Below are 24729 nucleotides of genomic sequence, written 5' to 3' on the forward strand. Positions count from 1 at the left end.
TCGCGTCCCGTGTTGACCCCGCAGCGCGGCAGCGGATTGGTGGTCGCAGGGGGAGGGGGGAGGGCAGGGCTAGAGGAGGGGGCTGGGTTGCGATCAGAGAAAAAGTTGAGGAAAAGTTTTCCCCGGATCTGATGAGCTGCGGCGCGCAACTGCGCACCCGGCTGCGCGGGGGGGCTTGCGCGGAAAGATTTCTCTCCGCTCCCCAGAAACACCTTTCCTGCGAGCGCCGGGGGTGCGGGGCTTTCGGCGAGCTCCTTGCAGCTGTGGAGCTGTGAAATGAAATGGGAAAAAGACGTCCTCTGGGAGCGGGATTCCGAGGCTGCCCTCAGAGTAAAGTACCATTCATTGGACAATTCATTATATATATATATATATATATATATTAATGCTGCTGGATAAATTATCTTGCCACAAAAGAACTTAACTTCATGCTGTAATAGCAACTCTAATCCACACTTATAAAACACAAGGCAGCTTTTTAAATAGGAGCAAAGATTACTCCATAAATGAGCAGGGGGTGTTGATTTCTATTTTAATGATCCTGGGCATTTATATATATCAAAGAGATATATCATTTATATCCCCTTATATCAAAGGCATAGATAGATATAGATACATATCGAGATATGTATGTGTGTATATATATATATCGGGCCACTAGAACATATATATAACACCCAGGATCATTAAAATAGAAATCAATGGTGTTGATTTCAGGGGGTGTTGATTTCTATATCTATTTGTATATATACCTTGATACATATATCAAGGGTGAGTGTGTGTGTACCCCCTAAAATCAACACTGTCATGAAGAGGTAGACAAAGATGTTTATATATATATATATATATATATATATATATATATATATCCCTTGATGTTTATATATAAATGCCCAGGATCATTAAAACAGAAATCAACAGCCCCTGCTCATTTGCAGAGTAATCTTTGCTAGGATTTTAAAAGCCACCTTGTGTTTTATAAGTGTGGGATTGGAGTTGCTGTTACAGCATGAAGGTTAAGTTCTTCTGTGGTGTGGCAGAAGAAGTGAATTTATCCAGCAGCTTTAATTTTAAGACAGATGAAGTTGGTTTCTAAATGCTCCGCTCTTGTTATGTATCGCTCAAAAATGGAAAAGCCCAGTCAGTCCTGACAAAGTCTTCCCCATGCCTGCCTTGTATGGTGAGAACAGCATATAAAGCCCCAGGATCTTTAAGGAAAGTAAAAGTTTCTCTATGGAGAAGTTTAGCTTGCCCTTCAGAAAAAGGGTCCAGTGACTTAGAGCATGGGTATTATTAGAGGGCCAAGGGAAGCTGAATACTTGCAAAATTACTCTAAATGTGTGAACATCAAGGGATAGGTTATCACTTCTACATCCATACTTGTGTTTTGAGGCGTGCTGCCTTAGTAACAGTTGCTGGAGATACCCTGCCCCTAATGGGCCCAAGAATAGTCTTGTCTTTGCACTTTGAGCACCATTGTATGAATAAAGGGCAGGAAGAGTGCTGCAAGTGACCTAGCCACACTCTGGTAGGATTTGAATGCTCCTCAGACCCTGCTGTTCAACCTATCACTTATTTTCCTAAAGGGAATGTGTCTGGTATAAATCCATTGACCTTGATTATTTTATTCTGGATTTATATATGATTATGGTAGCAGTATTTGTCTCAAGTGGCTCAGATAATAACAACATTTTGACTGCCACTGGGTGGACAGGATGCACTTTTTGGGAGAGGTGGTCCTTTGCCTTTTCCCTCACCTTCTACGCATGCTTAAGAGAAGTTACAATATAGCCCAGCATTGGTGAGGTAATAAGGAGTTTACCTTTGTTACATTATATAAGAAAATTAGATACTGTAATAAATGGACATTCAAATAGGGATTTGTTTCTCCAAAAATGTGGGTTTTTTTAAATATGGTGCCGTCAAAAACACGTGTGGGGCAAAATTGTTTGTTTCGTTGTAAGAACTATTTCTGGAAAAGAAATCAGTTTTTCCTGTGTTATAGAAGTTTGAGATGATCCCAAACAACTTGAATTCTTTAATTTGGTATAGTTACTTTCCTGGATTACTTATTTTCATACAATCACTGACCAAGCATGGTATTTCAGTATCCTTAATTTAAATTTATTCCCATAACAAAACTTTCCTACAGACTTTCCTATGGCATCATTTGCTCCTTGACTATAACTGTTATTTTTTCTTCTTCTGTCCCATCTTTATCCCAATCCATGAGCTACTCAATCACTTTTTAAAAAAAAAAAACTTTCCCTAAAACCTTCTTTTTCTCTTTGGCTTATTTGACTGACTTCCTTTGCAAAGCATTTGATGACAGTCACTGTGAAGAATGCTGTCTAAAAAGAAATGTTTCACTACCAATCAATGACAATGCACAGAAAGAAGCTAACTGCAGACTTCCTGCCCCCTGCTTTGCCCACTCTGATTTCTGGACATGAGAAATCGGGGATTCACAGCTGGTGAAATCATTTTGCAAAAGATCCTCTTTTTGTAAAGAAAATGGTTTTAGGCTTTATGGAAAATGTGACAGAAACCAATGATAGTGAACAGCTTCAGAACAGAAATGGACACTTGGTGCTTGAGTGTTAGCATTCTGTCTAGATATGCAAGTCATATGGCAGGTTACATCATGGACTAATGTGAAGGTCCTGCTGTACTTTCAAACAGTGGGACAATTTAAAGATCTGGGGTCCATGAATCACTAGGGCAGGAAGCTGTAGAATCCATTGAATTCAATGAAACACCACGCATTAACACCACAGCTGAATTTCATCCAAAGTATTTCTTTTCACATTGAATTCTTGTCAGTTTGCTTGTGATGTAAATTTACAGTTTTTTAAAAAATATTGTCACACTTTTATAAGCTTAAGGGTGGTTTTGGAGGGGTGAGAGAAATGGAAAAGGAAAACAGGAGGCTTAAACCATGACTTGCTGATTGGACCCTTAGATCCTCTTTGCTTAACAGATGTACTTATTAGGCCGCTGCTCCTCACCGTCATGAACTTTGAGAGTTGATGAGGCAACTGATGTTTTGCATAGGAGTCATACAACATTACTGTTATATAGGTTTTACATGTAGGTGCAGACATACCATATTGAAAGCCACTTCAGAATTCAGTACTAAAGTGCCGGAGCTAAGAGAGAAGAAGGAAGGAAAACTGGGGTATAAGTCAGGAAGACAAGAGATCTAAATTATTCCATGAGAAGATATGAAAAAAGAGCAAGCTTATCATGTGGAAATATACTGAAAGGCTGTTCAAGAACGTGTGACAGGATATCCTGTGTCCTTAAGACTGAGGAGAGAAGTCTTGAAGGCATGCTACCCCTTTTCAAAACTCCCCCCCCTGCAAACACAGATCCTCAGAATAAAGGAAACTACTATTGAGGGAGAAGAATTGGTCTCAGGATGGCAATTTTATTTAAGGAGAAGCCAGGCTGACAGCTGTGTCTGAGGCTCAGTACCAGAGTTTGGAAGTATGGGTAGTTTGAGGCTAGCTGGCTTCACATCCCCACTGCTCAGCCAGAGAGAATCTTATATAGCATAGTCCTAGGGGTGACTGCGATCTGTCCTACACGAATCCTCAGGACAGAAATTTATTACCCTACACTACCTTCTGAGAGGTCTCTGGAGAAACAGAACAAAGCTACCAAAGGAGAGAGCCTTCTCCACCCCCACCATGGGCATATATCAACAGCACTCATGATACATAGCATCAAAGGCAGATGATTGATCCAACTCCTTTAACCAGGGCATCTAATCATTTTCCAGAACCAGGAGGACTGGTCAATCAATGCGACAAATACCATTTTTCTTCATTCTCAACAGTTTCAAGGAACTCATTATTCAGTTCCTTCCCCACCCTGTTAGCTTTCGCCATCCATGAAAAATGGAGATCTAGAACAGATGGTGGTATGTGGTTACCCCAGCACATTTAGAACCTTATTAAGTGATGTTGGCTGAAACTGAAGTGAGGAAGACTTAGTATCTGCCCTGCCAGACAGTCTACTTTCAGTGATACAGATAGCTCAATCCAAATTCACTAGTTTTAATTTGCAAAATAGCTAACATTGCTTCACAAACGGAGGTATTCTCATTAGCAGCTGAGCACAGGCAGCTAGTATTAGCCAAATAACCAACTGCTGAGAACACGTTGCTGAAAAAAACTTTACAGATGCTGAGAAACTGGCCTTTGGTTGATGCAAAAATACAGAAAATCTTTTGGTACAATCATTCACTCAGTGCTCTGTCTTCCCTCTCTGATTTTATGTGCTGTTGTTCAGCCATAAAACCTCAAATCAAAGGAAATATTGATTGGCCCACGACACAAGAATAATTTTCAATCATCTCATCTCTCATGTTAGTGCAGATACAAATATGTGGCCAGTACTGCAATGTGGTCTTTTTATTGTGTGCTAAGGCCTCTGTAAACACTGTAGTTTCCCTTTTGTTGTCTCCTATCCCATCTGATGCAAAACTCTTCATGCAGGAAAAACCCTCCAACTTGTCTCTCAGTACTTACTTTGGATGCCTCAGGGTGAATGTTCTTAAGATTATCTGGTTCAGGATTTTCAGTCATCATTGCCATTTAAGATAACAAAGACCTCTATTTCCTCACTCTCCATTCACAGTTTGGCAGAAACTTGCTACTATTCAGTGGCTCCCATTGTTCTTATTGCTATTTGACTTTCCAAAGCCTCCAATTTATCTAGCTGAATTAAGTACTGATTTAGTAAAATAAAATAAATTCCATGACATTTTAACCTTAACATTTCTGAAGCATTTTTTGTGCATTTATACATGGTCATTCATACTATAGAGCAGGGACAACTTGCAATACCCAAATGTAAAACCTACCAACACATCACCACCCCCACAATTACTACACAGCACAACAGAACCATAAACATTTCTGGATCTTACAGCTGCACCTCCAGAAATGTAATATATCTCATCCAATGCACCAAATGCCCAGATGGAAAATATGTAGGAGAGACCAAACCACAACTGTGCACCAAAATGAACACACACTGGAAGTCTATCAAAGACAAGAATATCCAGTTACCTATGTGATCGTATTTCTCACAAGAAAACCACTCTCTCTCCAATATCTCAGTTCTAATCCTTGATGGGAATTTACAAAATACTTTTCACAGATGAGCCTATGAACTTCACTTTATCAACCTACTGGATACAAAAAATAATGGACTAAATATAGAAATTGGATTTATGACATATTACAACCTGCCTAACATCTGACTCCTCAGGTATCTCTTTACTATTTACCAGCTACGTTTTCTCTTGCCCCTGCCCCAACCCGTCTCTCACCCACTGACCACTGACTCCTCAATTTACATCTTCACTGACTGGCTTTTTTGCATGCATATCAGCCTCTGGCTTCTTTATTATTCATTCCATCCAGGCAGAGTACATACCAACTGCAGATGCTTCCTCAGATTGATGAAGGGTATTTATACCTGAAAGCTTGCAAAGAAAAAATTTTCCAACTATAAAAGTTGGTTTAATAAAAGATATCAGATTTACCCAAAGGACCACGTCCGCCAAAGCTTTTTTTTTATAAGATGCCTTGAGCATGTGGTGATGGTATGTATGCCTACTTTGTATAACACTTTACATAAATAAAGTATGTATGACTATAATATTTATTTCCATGTATATTAGTCTTGATATATTAATCCAAGTCAGTTACTGTTTGTGGTCCCAGTGAGGCCTAGCTTTCATGTAGTGATCCAGGAGAGCATGCTGCTTCATAGAAGGGGAAAAGGATGTAGAAAAGGCTATGTCCCTACTCCTGCCTGCCCCCCAAGGAGCTTGCTTTGAAATTAGATTACGGACATGACAAACTGAATGATAAAGAGCATATGGGGAGGACACAGGTGACAAAAGGATGAGGATGCTTGTAGAGTGGATGTGGTTTCCTGTAATGAAATAGTTCAGTGCTGCCTGCATCATGGATTTATAAAATATGTTTTAGCCCATGGAATAATACCTTGAAGGATGCAGGGGAAGCTCCATTGCCTCAAAGTTCACAATGAAAGTGGACAAAAACATAGCAAGGGGAACAGCTCTGTGCTAGGGAAGAGATGGATTAGCTGGCTTCATATTTCATTCATCCTTGCAATATGGGCATAAAAATCCCTGAATTTGATATACCTATTCTCATTCAGTAGTTCAGTGAAAAAGTAAACACAAACTGCATTTAACACTAGAGCAACATTTTGGGTGCCTCTAGTTTTAACATAAATTTAATCTGTTTAATAATTAATCCATTTTTAAGCTACAATGCCTTTGATATCAAATAACATATAGAAGGTGTGGTCTATTTCCTTATCTGTGTGCCTTATTGATCACTATATATATGTTCTCTATTGTCTATGGCCTCAGTGATCATCCTGTTTAGGTCTAGCTAGGCCATGATGTGATGCAGGAATGGCATCCAGAGCCTGTGTAAAAAATGGTGTTCATGATTGCAATTTCCTTTTCATCAAAAGGGAACCTTTCTGTCTGAAAATCCTAATGGTACTTGGTCTCACACAGCTTCCATCTGCCTCTTTCAGTCACAGGAGGTATCGCAGGCATGGTATCGCTTCCTTGTGGTAACGCTTCCTTGACTGGACAGGCACCAGCCTTTCTCATACACTCCCTTGGTTCAGACTCGGATGCTCCCCCTTCCCAGAAATGGAACCTCATGATCTGGCTTCTGCAGGCTCTAAGGCCAGTGCCCCCCACCCCCGACCCTGATCCACTGAAATTGCTTATGCAGATGTTTTACTGGAGCTCTAGCTGGACTTGTCGCCCCCCTGATCTCCCATTCACTTTTTCAGCGACATTTAATAACATGTATTTTACCAAGATTTCTAGTACAATTACTTTTTACTTCAGATTACCCAAAAATGCACAGTTCCAGATAAAAACAACAAAGCACTTATATACACTTCCCTGCCTCCCTTCCCTCAATTCTCAGAATGTTCTTCAGAAATCAAGTCAGTGTCGTTTTGGGGTTCTAGTGTCTGTTTCTAAGACTCTTGGTCCTGCTGTCATATGTCCCTCTGCCTTCAAAAGCTGAGCCTTTGTTCCACCTGTGGCTCCTTCCTCCAAGTTCCTCAGGCTTTGTGGCTGAAGACTTAGTGCCAACACCTGATCTCTTCATTCTGCTTTGGAATAAATTCTGTTCCTTCAGACCCCAGTTTCCTGCAGAGAATTTGGAAACAGCTAGGTCATGATGCTTACAGACTTGAAAAAAAAATTAAGCGCTTTACTTTCAGCTCAGTGTGCCCTGTCACCAAGCGCAGCACATGCCCAATAGAGGAATTGCATCAGTTTGACCTAACTTGCCAGTGTATGTATAGCTCATGCACTTCAGCAGGGGTGTTGGTTGTAGCCATGTTGGTCTAAGGACATAGGCAGACAAGGTTCTTTGGGTGAATCTGATATCTTTAGTTGGAAAACAATTGTTTTCCAACTAAAGAAGAAGAATGCAACCTGCAAGAAGGAGAATGCAAAAAAACCAACCCACCCATAGTCTGTACTGCTACCAGTTAAGGGAGCTGCCAGAGATGGAACTGTGGTTAGCAAAGTATTGTGGGTTGAGAAAAAGAGAGAGACTGATGGATTTGGGAAAGCAGAATAAGTGAAAATGTTTGGAGGGAAAGTGTATTGGATTAGGGCAGCAATCAGCAGTCTTTTCAGGTTGTTGGCTGCAATCACCCAGCTGGGGTGCTAGGACCTGGCTGCTGCCACTGTTTCTCTGTGCAGCAGCATGAGGAGAGCTCCACAGCCTCTGCTTCTCCCCAGGGTGTTGTGGGAAGAGTGACTGCCTCCAGTTGTTTTCCAACTATTTAAGTTGGTCTAATAAAAGATATCAGATTCACCCAAAGAACCTTGTCTGCCTATGCACGTCAGCAGGGCTTTTTGGTGCTTTTATCTAAGAGCTGATTCAGTTATTAATTAAAAGCACCAAAAAGCCCCACTGTAGCACATAAACTATACAGACACTGGGGAGCCAAGTCAAACAGATGCAGTTCCTCTTCCAGTAAAGTGGTTTGTTTTTTTTCCCTAGGTCTATCAGTGCCCATGATGTGACTGTCCTAAGGTATTTCCATTGAATGGGCAGATCATCAGTGCTTAATTACCCTCCATCATTCCTGTGTAGGAGGTATGCCACATGTCACTAACGACAATATTGTGAATTCCTCATGTAGTGGTACTCTAATTTCATAAATCAATCAGGATTTATAAGTGTAAATAGATTCCCCAAGCCATCACAGAAGGCATCACAGCAGTTAGTAGATGTTAAATTATCTCTTGCTTTGCATGGTTCCTGAGCTAATGAAAACTTGAGTGATTGACTAATTTATATCATTCATCACATACCTGTTGGACTTTCATCTTATTCCTTGTTACTGTCAGTGACAGAAAAAAAGGTGTATTTTCTTTCTCATTTGCTGAATTAAGTAGACTATGTAAGTACTAGACTGCAGATGCTTTAGCAAGAGGATAGATGAAATGATATTATGTTGATATTGGGGCGGGGGAAATAGCACCAACCTTATTGTGCACTAGTATTGGCAGATTCTACAGTGACCAGTGCATTAGAAATCTCTAGATACATATGTCAGGAGGTAGAAAGTAGTTTAGATTTTATTAATAAAGGGCACTAGACACTTTTTTGTTCCATGTTTATATATACTCCCAGTCTCAGTGAACATTAGTTTTCAGCATTTATTATTCTCATTTGTTTGGTAGTCTATTTTAAATCCTAGGAATAAGGTTCTTTTTAATGTGCAGAATAAAGGCATCAACCTGTTCCTTTTTAGTCAGACACTTATACAATGGGAGCAGGACTGGATTTGTCATGAATCATAGAATCCCTCTTCCCTTAAAAGTAGAATTGTATTTGAGTTCAATGCTCCTATCTGCATGGGCAAAATAATCAGGATTTGATCCTAATAAAAAGATAGGAAAGATCATCTAGTCCCCTGCTTTACTTGTTCCACTGCTTTATCTTGTCCAGTTTTAGAAGCCCTCAGCAGTGGGGCTGCCACCATTTCCACCAAGATGTTTTTCTACAGTCTAAAGATCACCCTGTTAGAGGGCTCTGCCTGATAGTCAAACAAACGATTTCCCTTTGCTTGATTAAAACTTACCAGAAATGCTTGGTTTCCAAAGCCTAGAAAAGTAGCATATATTGTTATTTGATACAGAATTAGCCAGATGTTTTTTAAGGAACTAAGGCATTCTTAAGCTTTTGTTTACTAAATAATCTCTCTCCTCGCCTCAATCCTTAAATTACGAATTGCTGCTACCCTTCCCTGTTTGAGATTAAAACATCCTTAAACAACTATAGTTCCGAAAATTGCAGTAGAAAGAAAACAAATATTTTAATTACTTTTATTTTCCCTATTCCTGATCAGCTCATCTTTATTTTGGGAAATTAACCTTTGAACTTCACAATCAAGAACAATTAAAGTATTACTAAATAAACAGATGTCTCACCCTTACATTGATGTATGCCATGCCCCAAAGATGTAACTGCAAAGGGGATCTTCTGTGTTATGGATCTCCCTTCTGTGCAAATGGGGAAGAGGATTGTCTACCACTTCAGGTGCAGTTTTTTTGTATTTATGTTTTTTGTATCCTTCTATCCTGGGATTTTTCTTCTTTAATAGAAGTCCAAGGACAATTGTGATAAGGGGTCCATTGCAATACGGTTTCAAGGGAATCATTTTGCCATGGACATGAAGGCTGTTGGAGCACACTACTGACCCAAGAAATATGTAGGTGCCATGCAGGAGCTCACTACTTGTTTGTGGATTCTCCTGGGACTGTATCTATAGGGTTTGTGGATAGCAGGAGGGGATCCTGCTTCCTAGAATGATTGAGGAAAAACTCCACAAAGGCTTGCATTTTCATGGGGATTCCATCCTTTAGACCCTTTCCATGGGATTTGCTGCAGGCCAAAGATCCTGGTCCTTTGTGATCAATTTTCAAGAGTCCTTATCTGCAATGTAGAATATTGGGATTATGTTAAGGAGACACCTGTCTGATCAAAAAATGGAATTTGACACAGATGGATGAATCATTGGGATGAGTTAAAGACAGAAGGAGAAAATTACTATTTTCTCCTGGTAGAACAATGGAACTGGCAGAACAATGGAAAATGCCTTTTCTTTAATAAGTCATTGCTTAAACATCACTCATCTCAGTCAGTCTATGTTGACTCCACTCCTTTAGAACTGCCAATGATGAGTCTTGAAGTCATTAAACTGATTTCCCTGGGAGGGACCAAAAGCAACATCTTAAGTAATCTTTTTCCTTTACATTGACTCTGGTGGGAATGAGGGCCCATTTTCTTAATTATATGTTCACTAATATATTTAGTGCTCTCCTCCCTCTCTTTCCCCAGCTCAGCCACCAGGGAGTTTCTGATATGTTACTGGAAAGCTGCGAGGATTATTTAAATGCCACATACTCTGCTTGGAATGGAGAGCCATGCAGCTTTTCCTGTTTAATACTTTTTGAAATTATTTATGGGCTACATTTCTCACCTATATAGAAGGTACCTTTCAAGGCTCCTGTGAGTGGTTACAGAAATAGATTTTTGAACTGAGCAATAATTAGAAGCATATGGAGCAATGGAGTGCATCAGAGAACAAGAAATCCCGTTTTGGTATGGAAACACTGCTATCTGAAATAGATTTCAGCTGTATGTAAAATTCACTCACACAGACTAAAATGAAATAACATGTCTGTTTTGCACCTATTAAAGCCAGAACATTTGGAATCATGGCAGAAATTCTGTTCTTGACTCAACCTAATAGGGCTTGGCATTTACAATCTGTAATCTTTGAGATACCATGGCTCTACTGTACCTTGAAGTAGAGCCACAATCCTTACTATGCTTGAAAATAATGGGTTGAGAAATTACAAAGGAATTCAGACTTGGCAGTAATGTGTGCATATGTGTGTGTGTGAGAGAGAGAGGGCACATGTGAGAGTGTGTGTGTGTGTTTAATCAGTTTCTCTCAATCTCTCTCTCTATATATTATAGAATTAGTATACAAAGTCTGTCAGGAGAAGTATATGATTTAGGACTTTTCAGCTCCTTAGGATCTACTGTCCAAGGGCTCAATCCAGTGAAGTGCCACCTACATGCCCTCAGTTCCCTGTTACTCATGGGGGTGTTAAGTGTGCCTTGATGTGATAAACTGTTATGTTATTGACTTTTAAAAGTTCTTGCACCATCTCCTGCTCATTGTATTCACCACAGTAGTCCCTTTGAATTCAAAGATAACTGAGAATTCTTAGCATCTCAAAGGAGGTTCTCAAGATCTTATAAAATCAAATCCTAAATCTGCATTTCTGGCTTCTTTTATTCACACAAGTATAGCAGTATCATTATAATGGGTTTGGAAATTGGAATGGCTGTGGAAATTCTATACAAATGTCTTGGACCATGTCTGCAGGTAAATAAACAGAGATATGGCCTCTGGACTTTTAAATATAATTCACTGACTTGACATTTACTTCAGTTCATCATAGGAAGCTGTACTTGGCAATTTTTAAAGCCACAGTTTGTTTAGCTGCTGTATAGGTAGTGTGGTAAAGCTATGGATTTAATAAATTCATTGATTTTTCCTTTTCTAAGCACACAAATCTATGCTATCAAATAGTGGGGCTTCAATTTTCAGTTCAAATGAAGAGAATGTGTTTTAAAATTATAGGTGTATATTGTATAACATATATCTGAAATCACTAACCTTTCAACAGTGTCTAAAATGTTCAAAACTTACACTTCTCAATATTTTTTTACACAATTACTTGGTTTTTTGTCCACCACAAAGGTAATATCTCCCAGAAAAAACAGATTATGATGATTCAATGTAGGGAATAGTAGTGGCTCTATACTGATGTGCAACTGCAAACCCTTATAAAATGTGCAGCTGTTTTGCTTTCAAAACATACTGCTTGCAACCACACTCTCTCTGTCTGTTATCTCATAGGAATATTGTAAGCTAAGATGAGACTGGTCTAGTCAGCGCTTTTGAGAAGAGGGGGTCCCAGGAAAGTCCAGGGTGGCATAGGAATTAGTGTGATAAACCAGTAGGTAGCACACTTCTGTCTGACCACATAGCCCAGCATATTTTTATGGGTATGTGTGGTGAAATGTCTTTTAGAGCAGATGTAAAATGGATATCATAACAGCTAGTGGCAGTTTTTGCAAAAGCAGGGGCATTAAACATAGTGTCTTGGCAAAATTTTGCTTATTTTTTTGTTAGAAGGTAAAGGCAGGGTTGTATCTTAAAGACTAATTTTTTTCTATGGCGCCTGTTTCAGGGGCAGGCGGATGTTGCAGTGGTAAAGATAAATATTGTAATTAGATATAAGGAAACTAGAAAAAGCAAGAATGAAGAATAAAGCAATAGCATTATATACAAGGTAAATGTTTCTTAGATTGCATCTGTATCTACAGCTAGAAGGGGTAAATCCAGAGGGGATACAGTGGCGTGGCCCAACCTTCCTGTTGGATCACACCACTGGAGCAGCAACCAGGGACATTTTAAAGTCCCCAGAGCAGGTAAGATTCCTCCCCTACTCTTACTTGCATGCCCAGTGGCACATCCCTTCTCTTCCCATTACCCCACTCACTGTTGCTTCTGTCCCCAGTGTCCCTGGCTGACCTAAGGACAGCGGATGCTCCAGAGCTGCTCCTGTCCTGTTCCAGTCATATTTGTGGAAGGTCTGGGCTCAACTAGGGACAGTGGCAGCAGCAAGCAGTTTCCCCCTCCCTGCCTGATCCCCCGGGGTGTTCTCCACCAGCCCAGGAGCAGGCACTGGCAGTGGGAATCCTCCCGCTGCCATTGCTGCTGTCCCCAACTAAGCCTGCTTCCCTACTCAGCCCTGCTAGCCTGAAGCAGGATCAGCTCTGAAGTCACCCCCCTTCCCTCCCTCAAACAGCTGGAGGCAGCAGGGATAGCAGAAGCAGTGGGTGGGGAAGGGTGGAATGGAGGGGGTAAGGGAGCGGGGGTGGGCTGGGTTCTTACCTGCCTCAGGAGGACTTTAAAAAAGTCCCCAGCTGCCACTTCTGCAGCACAATCTGTCTGCCCCTGGAAGCAGGGGTACAGCCACCCCACAGAATTGGTTGCTGATCCAAAATCCTGGGTCCACCCATGATGGCAAGTGCTAATTCTGTATATCTTCTTGTTTCTGTCAGACATGGACTTCCCTCAGTCACTGACTTCATTGCCACATCAGGCTTTTGACAGTAGTCCATAATGTGTTTAAATCTGGTTTTAGTTTAAATTGAACCAGAAAGCCTGACCTTATGTTCTATATCAATATAGCACTATTGGCTCCAGCACACAGAGTCAATAAGCATCTTATGGATGCATTATAGGTTCATAGATTGTAAGGCTGGAAGGGACCTCGGAAGATCATCGGGTCCAGCCCCTTGCATCAAGCAGCAAACACAACTGGGGTCAGGTGACCCCAGCAAGGTCCAGTCTCCTCTTGAAGATTTCCAGGGTAGACAATTTTACCACCTCTGGAGGGAGCTTATTCCACAGTCTGGAAACCCTAGTTGTGACGTAGTTTTTCCTAATGTTGAGCCTAAAATGGTCGTCCAGGAGTTTGTGACCATTACTCCTAGTTTTCCCCAAGGATGCCCTGGTGAACGGTTGTTCACTGAGCCCTTGTTGTATGCCTCTGATGTAGCGGTAAGCTACTACCAAGTCCCCTCTCAGTCTCGTTTTTTTCAGGCTGAAGAGTCCCAGATCCCTCAGCCTTTCTTTGTATGGCTTGCCACGCAAGTCTCTGATCATACAGGTGGCCCTTCTCTGGACTCTCTTAAGCTTTACCATGTCCTTGTTGAAGTGCGGCACCCAGAACTGGATGCAGTAGGCCAGCTGCAGTCTCACCAATGCCAGGTACAGTGAGAGAATCACTTCTTTAGTTTTGCTGGAGATGCATTGATTGATGCATGCCAGGGTATTGTTAGCTCTACTGGCTACTGCGTCGCACTGCCAGCTCATGTTCATACTGTGGTCTGTTATTACCCCCACGTCCCTTTCATTCGTAGTGCTGGTCAGGTTGACGTTGCCAAGCCTGTAGGTGTGCAAGGAATTGTTTTGCACCAGGTGGAGCACTTTACATTTCTCAATGTTGAACTTTATCTGGTTCTGACTCACCCAACTTACTAGCCTGTCTAGATCCTCCTGTATCTGTAGCCTATCGTCAAGAGTTACCATGCTTCCCCATAACTTGGTGTCATCTGCAAACTTGGACAGTGAGCTCTTCACCCCCTCACCCAAATCACTGATGAAGATGTTGAAAAGTACAGGACCAAACACTGATTTGGCCACTTCCCGCCAGATGACACATCTGTTCATTAGGATACATCTGTTCATTAGAACTCTCTGGGTCCTATCCTGCAGCCAGTTTCCTACCCACCTGACTGTCCCACAATTAAGCCTACAGTCTTCCAATTTTCTCGCAAGAACATCGTGGGATACCAGATTGAAAGCTTTTTGGAAGTCAAGGTATATAATGTCAACCTCCTCTCTCTTATCCAGGTGGCGAGTCACCTGATCATAAAAGGAGATGAGGTTGGTAAGACAAGACCTGCCCACAACAAAGTCATGCTGGCTGTCATTCAGAATCCTGCCTTCCACATAGACTCCTTAATGATTTTTTCCCGGATTTTCCCTGGGATAGAAATTAGGTTAACTGGCCTATAGTTACCCGGGTCCTCTCTCCTCCCCTTCTTGAAGATGGGCACAGCATTGGCCCACTTCCAGTCCTTGGGGACCTCCCCAGAGCACCACAAGTTTTGGAAGAGCTTCACCTGGGGTTCCATGATGACTTCGGCCAGCTCCTTCAGCACTCTCAGATGAAGTTCATCCAGTCCTGCTGATTTATATACATCCAATTTCTTTAATTGATCACACACCAGTTCTATGGCAATTGTAGGAAGGTGGTCATTTGAACCTCGCTCATTCTCTACCCTAGCTGGTGTGATTTTCCCCTTGGCCCGGTGAAAGACCAAAGCAAAGTAGTAATTCAGGAGTTACGTTTTCTCCTGAGTGCCAATAACTAGCTGTCCTGAGTTGTTGAGCAATGGCCCCACCCTCCCATTCATTTTCCTCCCATTCCCTACATACCTAAAGAAGAACTTGTTGTCCTTGATTCCCATTGCTAATTTTAGTTCAGTCACCACCTTAGCTTTTCTAATCTGATCCCTACAAGTGCAGGCCATTGCTATACGGTCCTCCTTGGGGGCTGTCCCTAGCTTCCATTGAGTATACAACACTTTCTTCTTTCTTAAGAGGACCATGATTTCCCTGTTTAGCCAAGAGGGCTTCCCAGCCCTTTTGCTACATTTCCTCCACATGGGAATGAACTTCCTTTGTGTTTCGAGGATTGTGTCCTTTAGGAACAACCACTCTTCATGCATTCCTTTCACCTTGGGTCCCTGGTCCCTCAGCACATTCCCTACTAGTGACCTGAGCTTGTTGAAATTTTAATTTTTGAAGTCCAAAACTTCAAGCCTGCTGTCTGATTTGTCTTGCGACGGACCATGAATGTAATAGTTTCATGGTCACTATCACCCAGGCTGCCCTCTATGTTTAAGTCAGTCACCAGGTCATCTCCTTTGGCCAAGACCAAGTCTAGAAGAGCGTTACCTCTGGTTGGACCGTGCACCTCCTGAGTCAGAAAAAGCTCTTCGATGCAGGTCAGGAAGTAATGTGACCAATCCAACTTGGCCGAGCGTTCCTCCCAAGAGATGTCTGGATAATTGAAGTCGTCCATGACGACCATGTTCCAAGCCTGCACAGCCTCTGTTAGTTCTCGGGTAAACTGTAGATCAAGTTCCTTGCCATGGTTTGGTGGTCTGTAGTATACACATACAGTTAGATCTCTCTTGCTGTGCGCCCCCCACCCTCCCACAGCAGCTTGACCCAGAGGGTTTCCAAGCCATTCATCTTTGGAGCCAATGTTGGCCTCCAAGGAGGTGTACTGCTCCTTCACATAGAGAGCTACATCTCCACCTTTTTTCCCTACTTGGTACCTTCTCTGCATGACATAGTCCTTTATGGCTATGCTCCAATCGTGTAAGGAGTCCCACCAGGTCTCTGTAATCCTTATGAAATTGTAATTAATTGTATTTAGGTGCCAGTATGGTGCTTACCTGCTTGGTGCTTTCGTAGACATAGCAATAAAGACATTTACTGCTCAGCAGATCTTGTTCATGCACTAGGCCTTATTCATTAATTTGTGGCCTATTGAGGTCAGTAAGTTTTGCATGAGTAATGTCTTGAGGATTCAGTCCTAAGGTATTACACAGGCACCAAGAGTTATTGCTTTATAACTAATCCAAGCAACTGAGTAATAATTTATTACTAATAACTAGTCATTAGCCTCCACATTTATTCAACAAACTTTCAGAGTAAGGATCTTTTAAGTATTTTCCAAAGCCATTATTGTTATAGCATCTAAATGCCAAAGATGCGAAGAGGAAAATATATGTTTAGAAGAGACAGGGCCTGATTCTTTAATCAGTTCTCAGATACTAGGTGCATGAAGAGCAGGGTGATGGGAATGGTGGGGAGATTGAGCCGTATTCTGAATGTAGACTGGTTTTATGTAAGTGAAATTCAACTGACTTCAATGGAGTTATTCCAGATTTTGCACCAGCGCAAGTCAACTGAGCATCAAGACAGATTATATAAAATATGATGCTAATGTTACTGTTTTGGTATCAGTGGTGTTCCTTTTCACATGGGGAAATATCTATGTAAAATATCCAAGGTATTTCATTTTTACCACATTTGACATAGACCCAGTTATTCCCTCTTCACTCTGTTTTTATCATTATCAGTTCTAAAACATGTTGTTTATTGAAAACCCATTGGGGGGAATTCCATTTTCAACAAATAAATTTTTTCAAACATTACATCAAAGGCAATTTTGATAATTTCTGTAAAGTTTTATGTAAAATGTCATAGAAAAAACTAACACGGAAAATGCAGGTAGCATCTACAATGTTTAATGGAAAATATTTTTTGGAAAACTTTTTTTCATGAAAAATGCAGGCCAATTCTGTTCCAATTTGTGCTAGTGTGATTAAGAGGAGAATCAGATTTATTTTAAAAACAAAATAAACAATTGAAACAAGTGCCTTTCTTCACAAGTCAGAAACTGGACCAAAGCAGGGTGAATCTAAATTGAACAATCATGGCACATATCAAGCTTTGCTTGCCTTTAGTACGAGTTAGTTGCCTGCAGTAATATCATAGCTGCATAATCAGGCCTGTGGAGATCATTTTGTCAGAGCGGCAGTAGTGCAGCAGTGGGGGGATTCTGTAAGCACCAACAATGAATTCCCTTCACTTTTCCAGTGGAGGGCCTGAGTAGAGGAAATGCAAAGCCTTTTTTTCCTCCCCTCTCTACTGAGGTTTTTAAGGAGGAGATGAAAAGCAATCTGCAGCAAAGGAGCCAGGTTGACACCTGTATCTGTGACAGCTCGGGCAAGGGAAATAGTGGGAAAGACTTTCCTGGCAGCAATTTGAAACTATACCCCTTCCTGACTTGGAAGCTTTGACTGATGGTTTAGCTTTGCGCAGCCATATGGTCGAACATCTTGAAGGGGCAACAAAGAGGTGCTGGTGCCAAAGCTGGGAACGGAAATCAAGTCATTATCAGAAACCAGATCTGTGACAGGGAGAAGCTATTAATTCAAGGTTTTCCTCTGTGTTTTAATGTCCTACCTTTCTATGATCAGAACTCAGAGGGACACTGGACAGAAGGTTAAATTCTTCCTTGCAGTTAGAAAGAGTCCTTGTTGAACAGTGGTTAAAAGGAATAATTTCCTTGGTACTTACTGGACCGCAAGGTGTGTTCTATTCAGATGGGCCACTAAATAATGCAAAAAGGGAATGAAGGGCTCCAGCACTCACAGGGGCTTTTTACCATCCTGTTTTCATTCACTAAGAGACAAAATTTGGCTTTGTCACAAACCTGGACATTGTTCTTGCCTAATAAAAGAGACCATGTAATACCAAACAATGTCTATAACATCTGCTTTTCCTGGAATTCAAACCCAGAGGGAGCAGAGAATTGTCTTCTTTAGGCCTCTGTCAGCGTCGCTGAATGATTAACATAATACAACATCAGGCCCATCAAGATAAGAATTCTACATGCCACAATGGATTCTCTCTTACCCTTTCATTACTTGGTACGTTACAATTGTTTCCAGCAGAGAAGAGTTTGTATATGAGTGGATATGCTAGTAGTGTTGGATTCAGCTCCCTGCATGGTTACGTGGATGGGCTCCAGGGACAGACATACACTTGCCTTTAATAAGCTCCTCACACCACATTAAAGATAAAAGGAGAAAGGAAATATTTATATTCTGACAAAGCAGCTCTTCCCTTCAGGCTCTTGTTTTATTTATTAGCTTGCTCTGTCCCTCTTTTGTGGTTTTTCTCTCAGTTAGTGTCTGTAACTTCCCTCTCTTTCTCTTTAATTCACTAATTTTTGTCCCTGAGTGACAATGGCAGTGAAACTTAACAATTGTTGTCAAAGGGATATCATTCAGATTGTGTGTATAATTCCCAGTTGATAAAAACAAACCTTTCTCCCATCTGTGTTTTTAACACATAACACTGATTTACAGCATTTAAATAACTGAATATACCACAACTGGCTTATCCTGATCACTTCAAATGAAGCTGTAGGAATATAGTAAGCTATTTTTTTAAGAGTACACTGCAAGTCAGCTGCCTGGATATCCTCCCACATCTGTAAAGGCAACAGTAACCACTATCATTCTTCTCTGAGGAAGCCCTTACTGAGGCATGACACAGCTACACTGAGACCTTTCTAACCTCATTCATCAAACACTTCCTTTCCTCTGAGAAACTATCTCAGGGGATCATTCATTTCTTCCAACTAGTATGCCCAAGTGAAAGGAATCATGAGCACATTTTTTGTCTGAAACCAACTCCTTGTAATTGACACAAAGATTAAATAAGATATAAGAAATGTAGAAATATATGTTATTTTATTTCTATACTGTTTTATACATTTGTATATTCATAATTTGTATATTATATAGAAGTATGTACATGCAATCTAGCCAGTCAGAATGCCCACAGTAGAATGTTGATTGATTTCAGTATCCATGTTAACAACATTATATTCAAAATTAAGAACAATACTAATATGTCTTCCAGCACCTACGCTTGAAATAACTGCCTTTTTGACCATATTAAAAACACTGCATACAAATTCAAAAGGATTGCCCAGAAATGTAGTTCACAAATATTATTATTGCTACTGAATTGCAAAATATCAGTAGAAAAATAGTGTTTGTATTGCCATTTAAGTGCATTTAGTACAAAGGGATGAACAAATTCGATCTAGCTCTCACACAGAAGATCCCATTTTGTCATTCGTCTTCCCAAATAAAAAAGCTATTGCTCCGTTTCTGCCCTCTGATCAGGAAGCCAAGCAAATATTTTAATTGATTATTCTACCTCCCACCAGTAGCATAACTAAGTGGGGTGACCAAGACAGCAGCCCCAGGTGCTGCCTTTGTAAGGGGCGGGGGGCACAGAAATATCCATGATTGCAGCAGTGGCTAACCATGCCACTATGATCAGCACCATGCCAGCATGGCTGCCCAGGCACACCTCTGCCTCCCAGATCATTTAATGAAGCCAATTTAGGGAAATGCATATCTTCTTTTTCATTTCATTATTCCTTTTGCTTTATCTTAACAAATCATGGCTTCATTTACGGATTTGCAGAGGTATGGAACAGCCACAAATTCCATTGCCGTACCTGGAGCTTAAACAGTCAGTCCTTACTTAAACAGAATGGGGTCCTCCTTCCTTTGTGACACAGGTGATAAAAGTCCTTCCCCTTCAAAATACTAAATACACAGATCTCTTCCCCAAAGCACAATTTATGAGTTAACGTGACTTTTGCTGCTGCTTGCCATGATTCAGTGGAGCTTCACTGGAGCAAAAATATTGTTCCAGGGTTGGAGAGGTGCGAATTCTATTGCAACAAGTGCTGGCCTCCAGTGCAAGCCTGCTGCTCTCCCAGCAGGTGACTATGGCACCTTTGGCAGAAAACTAAGAGCTCATCTACATTATGGGTTTTTGCCTGGCATGGCAACAGTGCTGCAAACTCCCTATTGAGATTAACTGCAGCCATGTAAAGTGAGACTTAATCCTAGTGTGAGGATGCAGCACATCTGCATGAGACATTTAGGCCAGGACCGTAGAGACGTTACATTTTACCGATATAAGGAAACCAGTTTATACCTGTTAACAGAATGGAAGTTCAGTACATACAGCCTGATTTAAAAATGCCAGAACCTGGTCTAAGATTTACCATCCCTCCCCCACCAGAGGGTGGGTGTGTGCTCTATTCAGTACTGATCTAAGCTACACCAGAAAACCACGTAACTTAGATTGAGTCCACCTAGGGCTTTTTGAATTCCTGTACCTAGTCTTATAAGTAGCACAGCTACATAGGCAGAGGAGCCCACTACAGATAAGCCATACTGGCAGTATGCAATCTCTCATACTTATCAGTGGCTCCCTGCCAGCTTGACTCCAACAGTATTCCACTGCCTTTCAGGGCTGTAGTTGCACAATCATTTCCTGTACTTCATGCATATGAGCATCCCATCAGTTTTCCCACTACAGTTTAGTTTTGCTGTAACTTCAGAACTACTGGCAGAAGTACAGTAAAGACTAAGGGTACTCAATCCCTAGCCCCCAGGCCATGTCATTTGTCCTGCAACCATCCTCTAGGGTCCAAAAATTTGGCAGCGAGGGAGTGGTGGCTATTCCCTGCATGCTAGATAGAGGGTGCAGGGGCCAGCTGAAGTGGTGTTGGGCTCAATTCAGGTGCGCACAAGCCAGCCAAGGTGGCATGGGCAGGATCTGGCCTGCAGACCAGCTCTGCACCACTCATCCTGCCCATCAAACCAAAAGGTTGAGCACCACAGATTTGAGCTTAAAGTGAGCAGTAGGAAAACACTTACAGTAACAGCTGATTTATATTAGTGTTCTTATCTAATAGAACTGAGTCAAAGTGAAAAGGGGGTTTTCTCCAGCCCTCTGTATGTCTACCAGCTTTGGTCACTCTCAGCTCTATGCAAGGGTACCCTTGGACAAAAACAATATTCTTCTGATCCAAAACAGAAATAGCAGAAGCTCTTCTGCTCTACTCCTGGTAAGTGCCCTGTAGCAAGGCTTGGAGGCCCAAGAAAATGCACGTGAACTCCCCCTTGGAGCAATGCCTGAGAATGAGGCACCTGGCCATTGATAAAACTGGGAAACTGCCTGTGCACAAAGCAAGTCTGGTAGATAAAAGGCTTCAAGTAGAAGTGTCCCTTTAACTGTTTCATTTTATTGTAATGAAGGTGTGTGACTGTACCATGCACATATTCAGGTTACTTCTAGCCTCCTGCTACAGATCAAAGAAGGTTGCTTGGGTTAGGGTCCATACAAAGACCTCAGGACTCAAAGGTCCAGATTCTACTCTATCTATGAAGTGCCTAAATGTGATCCTATTTTACCTGGCTTAAATCCCAGAAAAACTGTTAATGCAGAAGGTTGGTGAGTCCTCCTCCTCATTGTTTTTTTGTGACTTAGCGTTAAAGTTAAGTTGACAGCCTGTTATAAAAATAGATGCATTGGCAGTTTTTCAGATTTGAGGTGGGTGGAATAGGATCATACTCAGGCACCTAGTAGGTGGTGTAGGATTTAGCCCAAGGTGTTTTGCAAGGGATGGTTATTCAAGTCAGCATGGTGAAAGGGAGCTGCAAGACCCAGGAAGGTTTTATGTGAATTCTGGTAAATTTTTGCTCTCATATAGTGCTATATAAACACTTGTGGTCATGCTGACTGCTCAACAGGGCAAATGGCTTTGGATAGCTGGCTTATGGGTGCTTATGTTAACAGCCTGGGTAACACTGAGCACATCTACACATGCATTACTGTACCATAATTATGGCACATTAATTTTAGTACCTGTAATAATAGATACTAACAATGCGTTGTAACTGGTGCTACTGAGCAGTAGCACTGGCACGCATCTTTTACTACTTCTACTGTGCATTAGCGCATTAGCACAGCTTTTGCCGTGACATGCTAATGCGCAGTAGAATTAATCTACTGCACTTTTAGTGATTCATGTAGATGTACCCACTGACTATTACATGTGTGATCTGTCTGGGCCTTTCTCAAAAAAAATTAAAAATGGGTATATCATATAGTTACATACTCAACAGGTGACAGGTCTCATTGGGCGTGTCTACATGTGTTGCTATGGCAACATTGTTACTTCACCATGATTTAGTACTTCCTTTTGGTACTAAAAGGAAGTAACAGCCTGTACTGTGCTGTACACACAGCACATGGTTATTTTTAACAGCTACTTTGCTGTTGTGGTGTGCTATGCCAGGGGAGCGTGTTGCTACGACGAAGTACCTGCTGGTCATGTGCAGATGCCCGCCAGTGCTATGTTGCCATAGCACTTTGCTATGTCACTGTAGCATCACATGTAGATGTGCCTATTGTATAATATAAGAATCTTTATGAAATATTTGGAATGACAAGCATCAAAATACACTTGAAATGTTAATGGCGATAGGAAGTGTCCAGAAATCTGAAGTTCAGCATGTAGTTTGTGAATGGAGATCATATTGCTAAGTGTTACCAATAAGTAATCATATATATTTTCCTCTAAAAAATATTCTGAGATGCTTTTCAGACATGCCTTTCCTGATAGAGCTGCCAAAATGCTGATTGATACATTTTCTTGCACAGGTCAGCAAGATTGGAAAATATGTCTGAAGTGTTGTGGGACTCATCACTTCATCAGATCATTTTCTCCAGTACTAATAAGGTACATCCTTTTGATACACTGCACATAATAATTTTAACTACACGGCTGCTGAATATGACTGACTTGGGTCAGTCCTTGTTTAGAACTGCCTTTTTCCCTCTGTTCTTCCTTTTATTTTTGCCTAATTACTTGTTCTTCTCCTGTTATGCTTAAGGGCAACCAACATGGGTTCATTAGAGGCAGGTCTTGTCAGACCAACCTGGTTGCCTTCTACAACCAGGTTACAAAATCATTGGATGTAGGTGTCGTGGTGGACATAGTCTTTCTGGACTTTAGGAAGGCCTTCGACACTGCCTCTTATCCCATTCTCATTAAAAATTTAGGCGACTGTGGTGTCAGTGCCTACACAGTCAGATGGGTCACAAATTGGCTGGAGGGCTGCACCCAGAGAGTGGTGGGTCATTTTTGACCTGGAGAGAGGTGGGCAGTGGGGTTCCCCAGGGCTCAGTCCTCAGGCCCGCACTGTTCAACATCTTTATCAGCGCCTTGGACGAGGGGGTGAAAAGCACCTTGTTCAAATTTGCAGATGACACTAAGATGTGGGGAGAAGTGGGCATGCTAGAAGGGAGGAGTAGGCTGCAATCGGACCTAGACAGGTTACAGGGGTGAGCGAATGAGAATAGGATGGGTTTCAGTACTGACAAGCGCAAGGTACTGCACCTAGGGAGGAAGAACCAGCAGCAGACCTACAGGCTGGGGAACTCCCTTCTTGTCAGCACAGAGGCAGAAATGGATCTTGGAGTCACTATTGATTCCAAGATGAACATGGGCCGCCAATGTGGGGACATGGTCAGTAAGGCTAACTGCACCTCGTCATGCATCCACAGATGCATCACGAGCAGGTCCAAGCAGGTGATCCTCCCCCTCTATGCGACATTGGTCAGGCTGCAGTTGGAGTACTGTGTCCAGTCTGGGCATCGCCCTTCAAGGGCGATGCGGACAGCATTGAGAGGGTCCAAAGGAGGACCACTTGCATGATCAGAGGGCAGCAGGGCAGGCCCTACGAGGAGAGGCTATGGGACCTGAACCTGTTCAGCCTCCACAAGAGAAGGCTGAGGGGAGATCTTGTGGCCATCTATAAACTTAACCAAGGGTGACCAGCAGAGAACGGGAGAGACCCTGTTCCCCTGAGCACTACCTAGAGTAACTAGGAATAATGGCCACAAGTTGACTGAAAGTAGGTTCAGGCTAGACATCAGGAAACACTACTTCACAGTCAGGGCGGCTAGGATCTGGAACCAACTTCCAAGGGAAGTGGTGCTCACTCCTACCCTGGGGTTCTTCAAAAGGAGGCTAGATAATCACCTAGCCAGTGTCGTTTGACCCCAGCATTCTTTCCTGCCCATGGCAGGGGGTCGGACTTGATGACTTGCTCAGGTCCCTTCCAATCCTACCAACTATGAACTATTGCTGCCCCATTTTGTTTAAAATATAAGCTTTGATGTGCCTTTATAAAGTGACAATGAGGGAATATGTATGCTCAGTGTGACAGCATGTATGTAGTAGATGCATACATGTGCATGTTCTCGAGGAAGGAGTCATCCTGAGACCAAAGATGATGACCTTTAGTCTGCCTCAAATTTTTAAAACGCTTCCCTTCTTCTGAGGTTAAACCACTAATGGTGGATGAATAAAAGTACTGCCATTTCTTCCTTACTAAATAAATTTTGAGTTAGCTGTGAAAGGATGGGGAAGGATAGCAAGGCTCAGGTTTGTCTTCAGGTTCCTTTCACTTGGGTGATCATGTGGTGTCTACAAAAAAAAACCCC

The 24729-nt window shown here is 41.8% G+C and overlaps 1 long non-coding RNA gene across 1 annotated transcript in view; it reads left to right on the forward strand.

The window, feature by feature from the left end:
- Positions 1-206: 206 nt before the first annotated feature.
- The window catches only part of LOC112549223, a 31079-nt gene continuing 6556 nt past the window's right edge, over positions 207-24729 (forward strand). Inside the window, exons 1-2 of the long non-coding RNA XR_003092594.1 lie at positions 207-330; positions 22882-22960. This is a non-coding gene — a long non-coding RNA (uncharacterized LOC112549223). The remainder of the gene's footprint in view (positions 331-22881; positions 22961-24729) is intronic.

This window comes from Alligator sinensis, unplaced genomic scaffold (genome assembly GCF_000455745.1).
Source record: "Alligator sinensis unplaced genomic scaffold, ASM45574v1 scaffold755_2, whole genome shotgun sequence".
NCBI classification, from domain to species: Eukaryota; Metazoa; Chordata; order Crocodylia; family Alligatoridae; genus Alligator; species Alligator sinensis.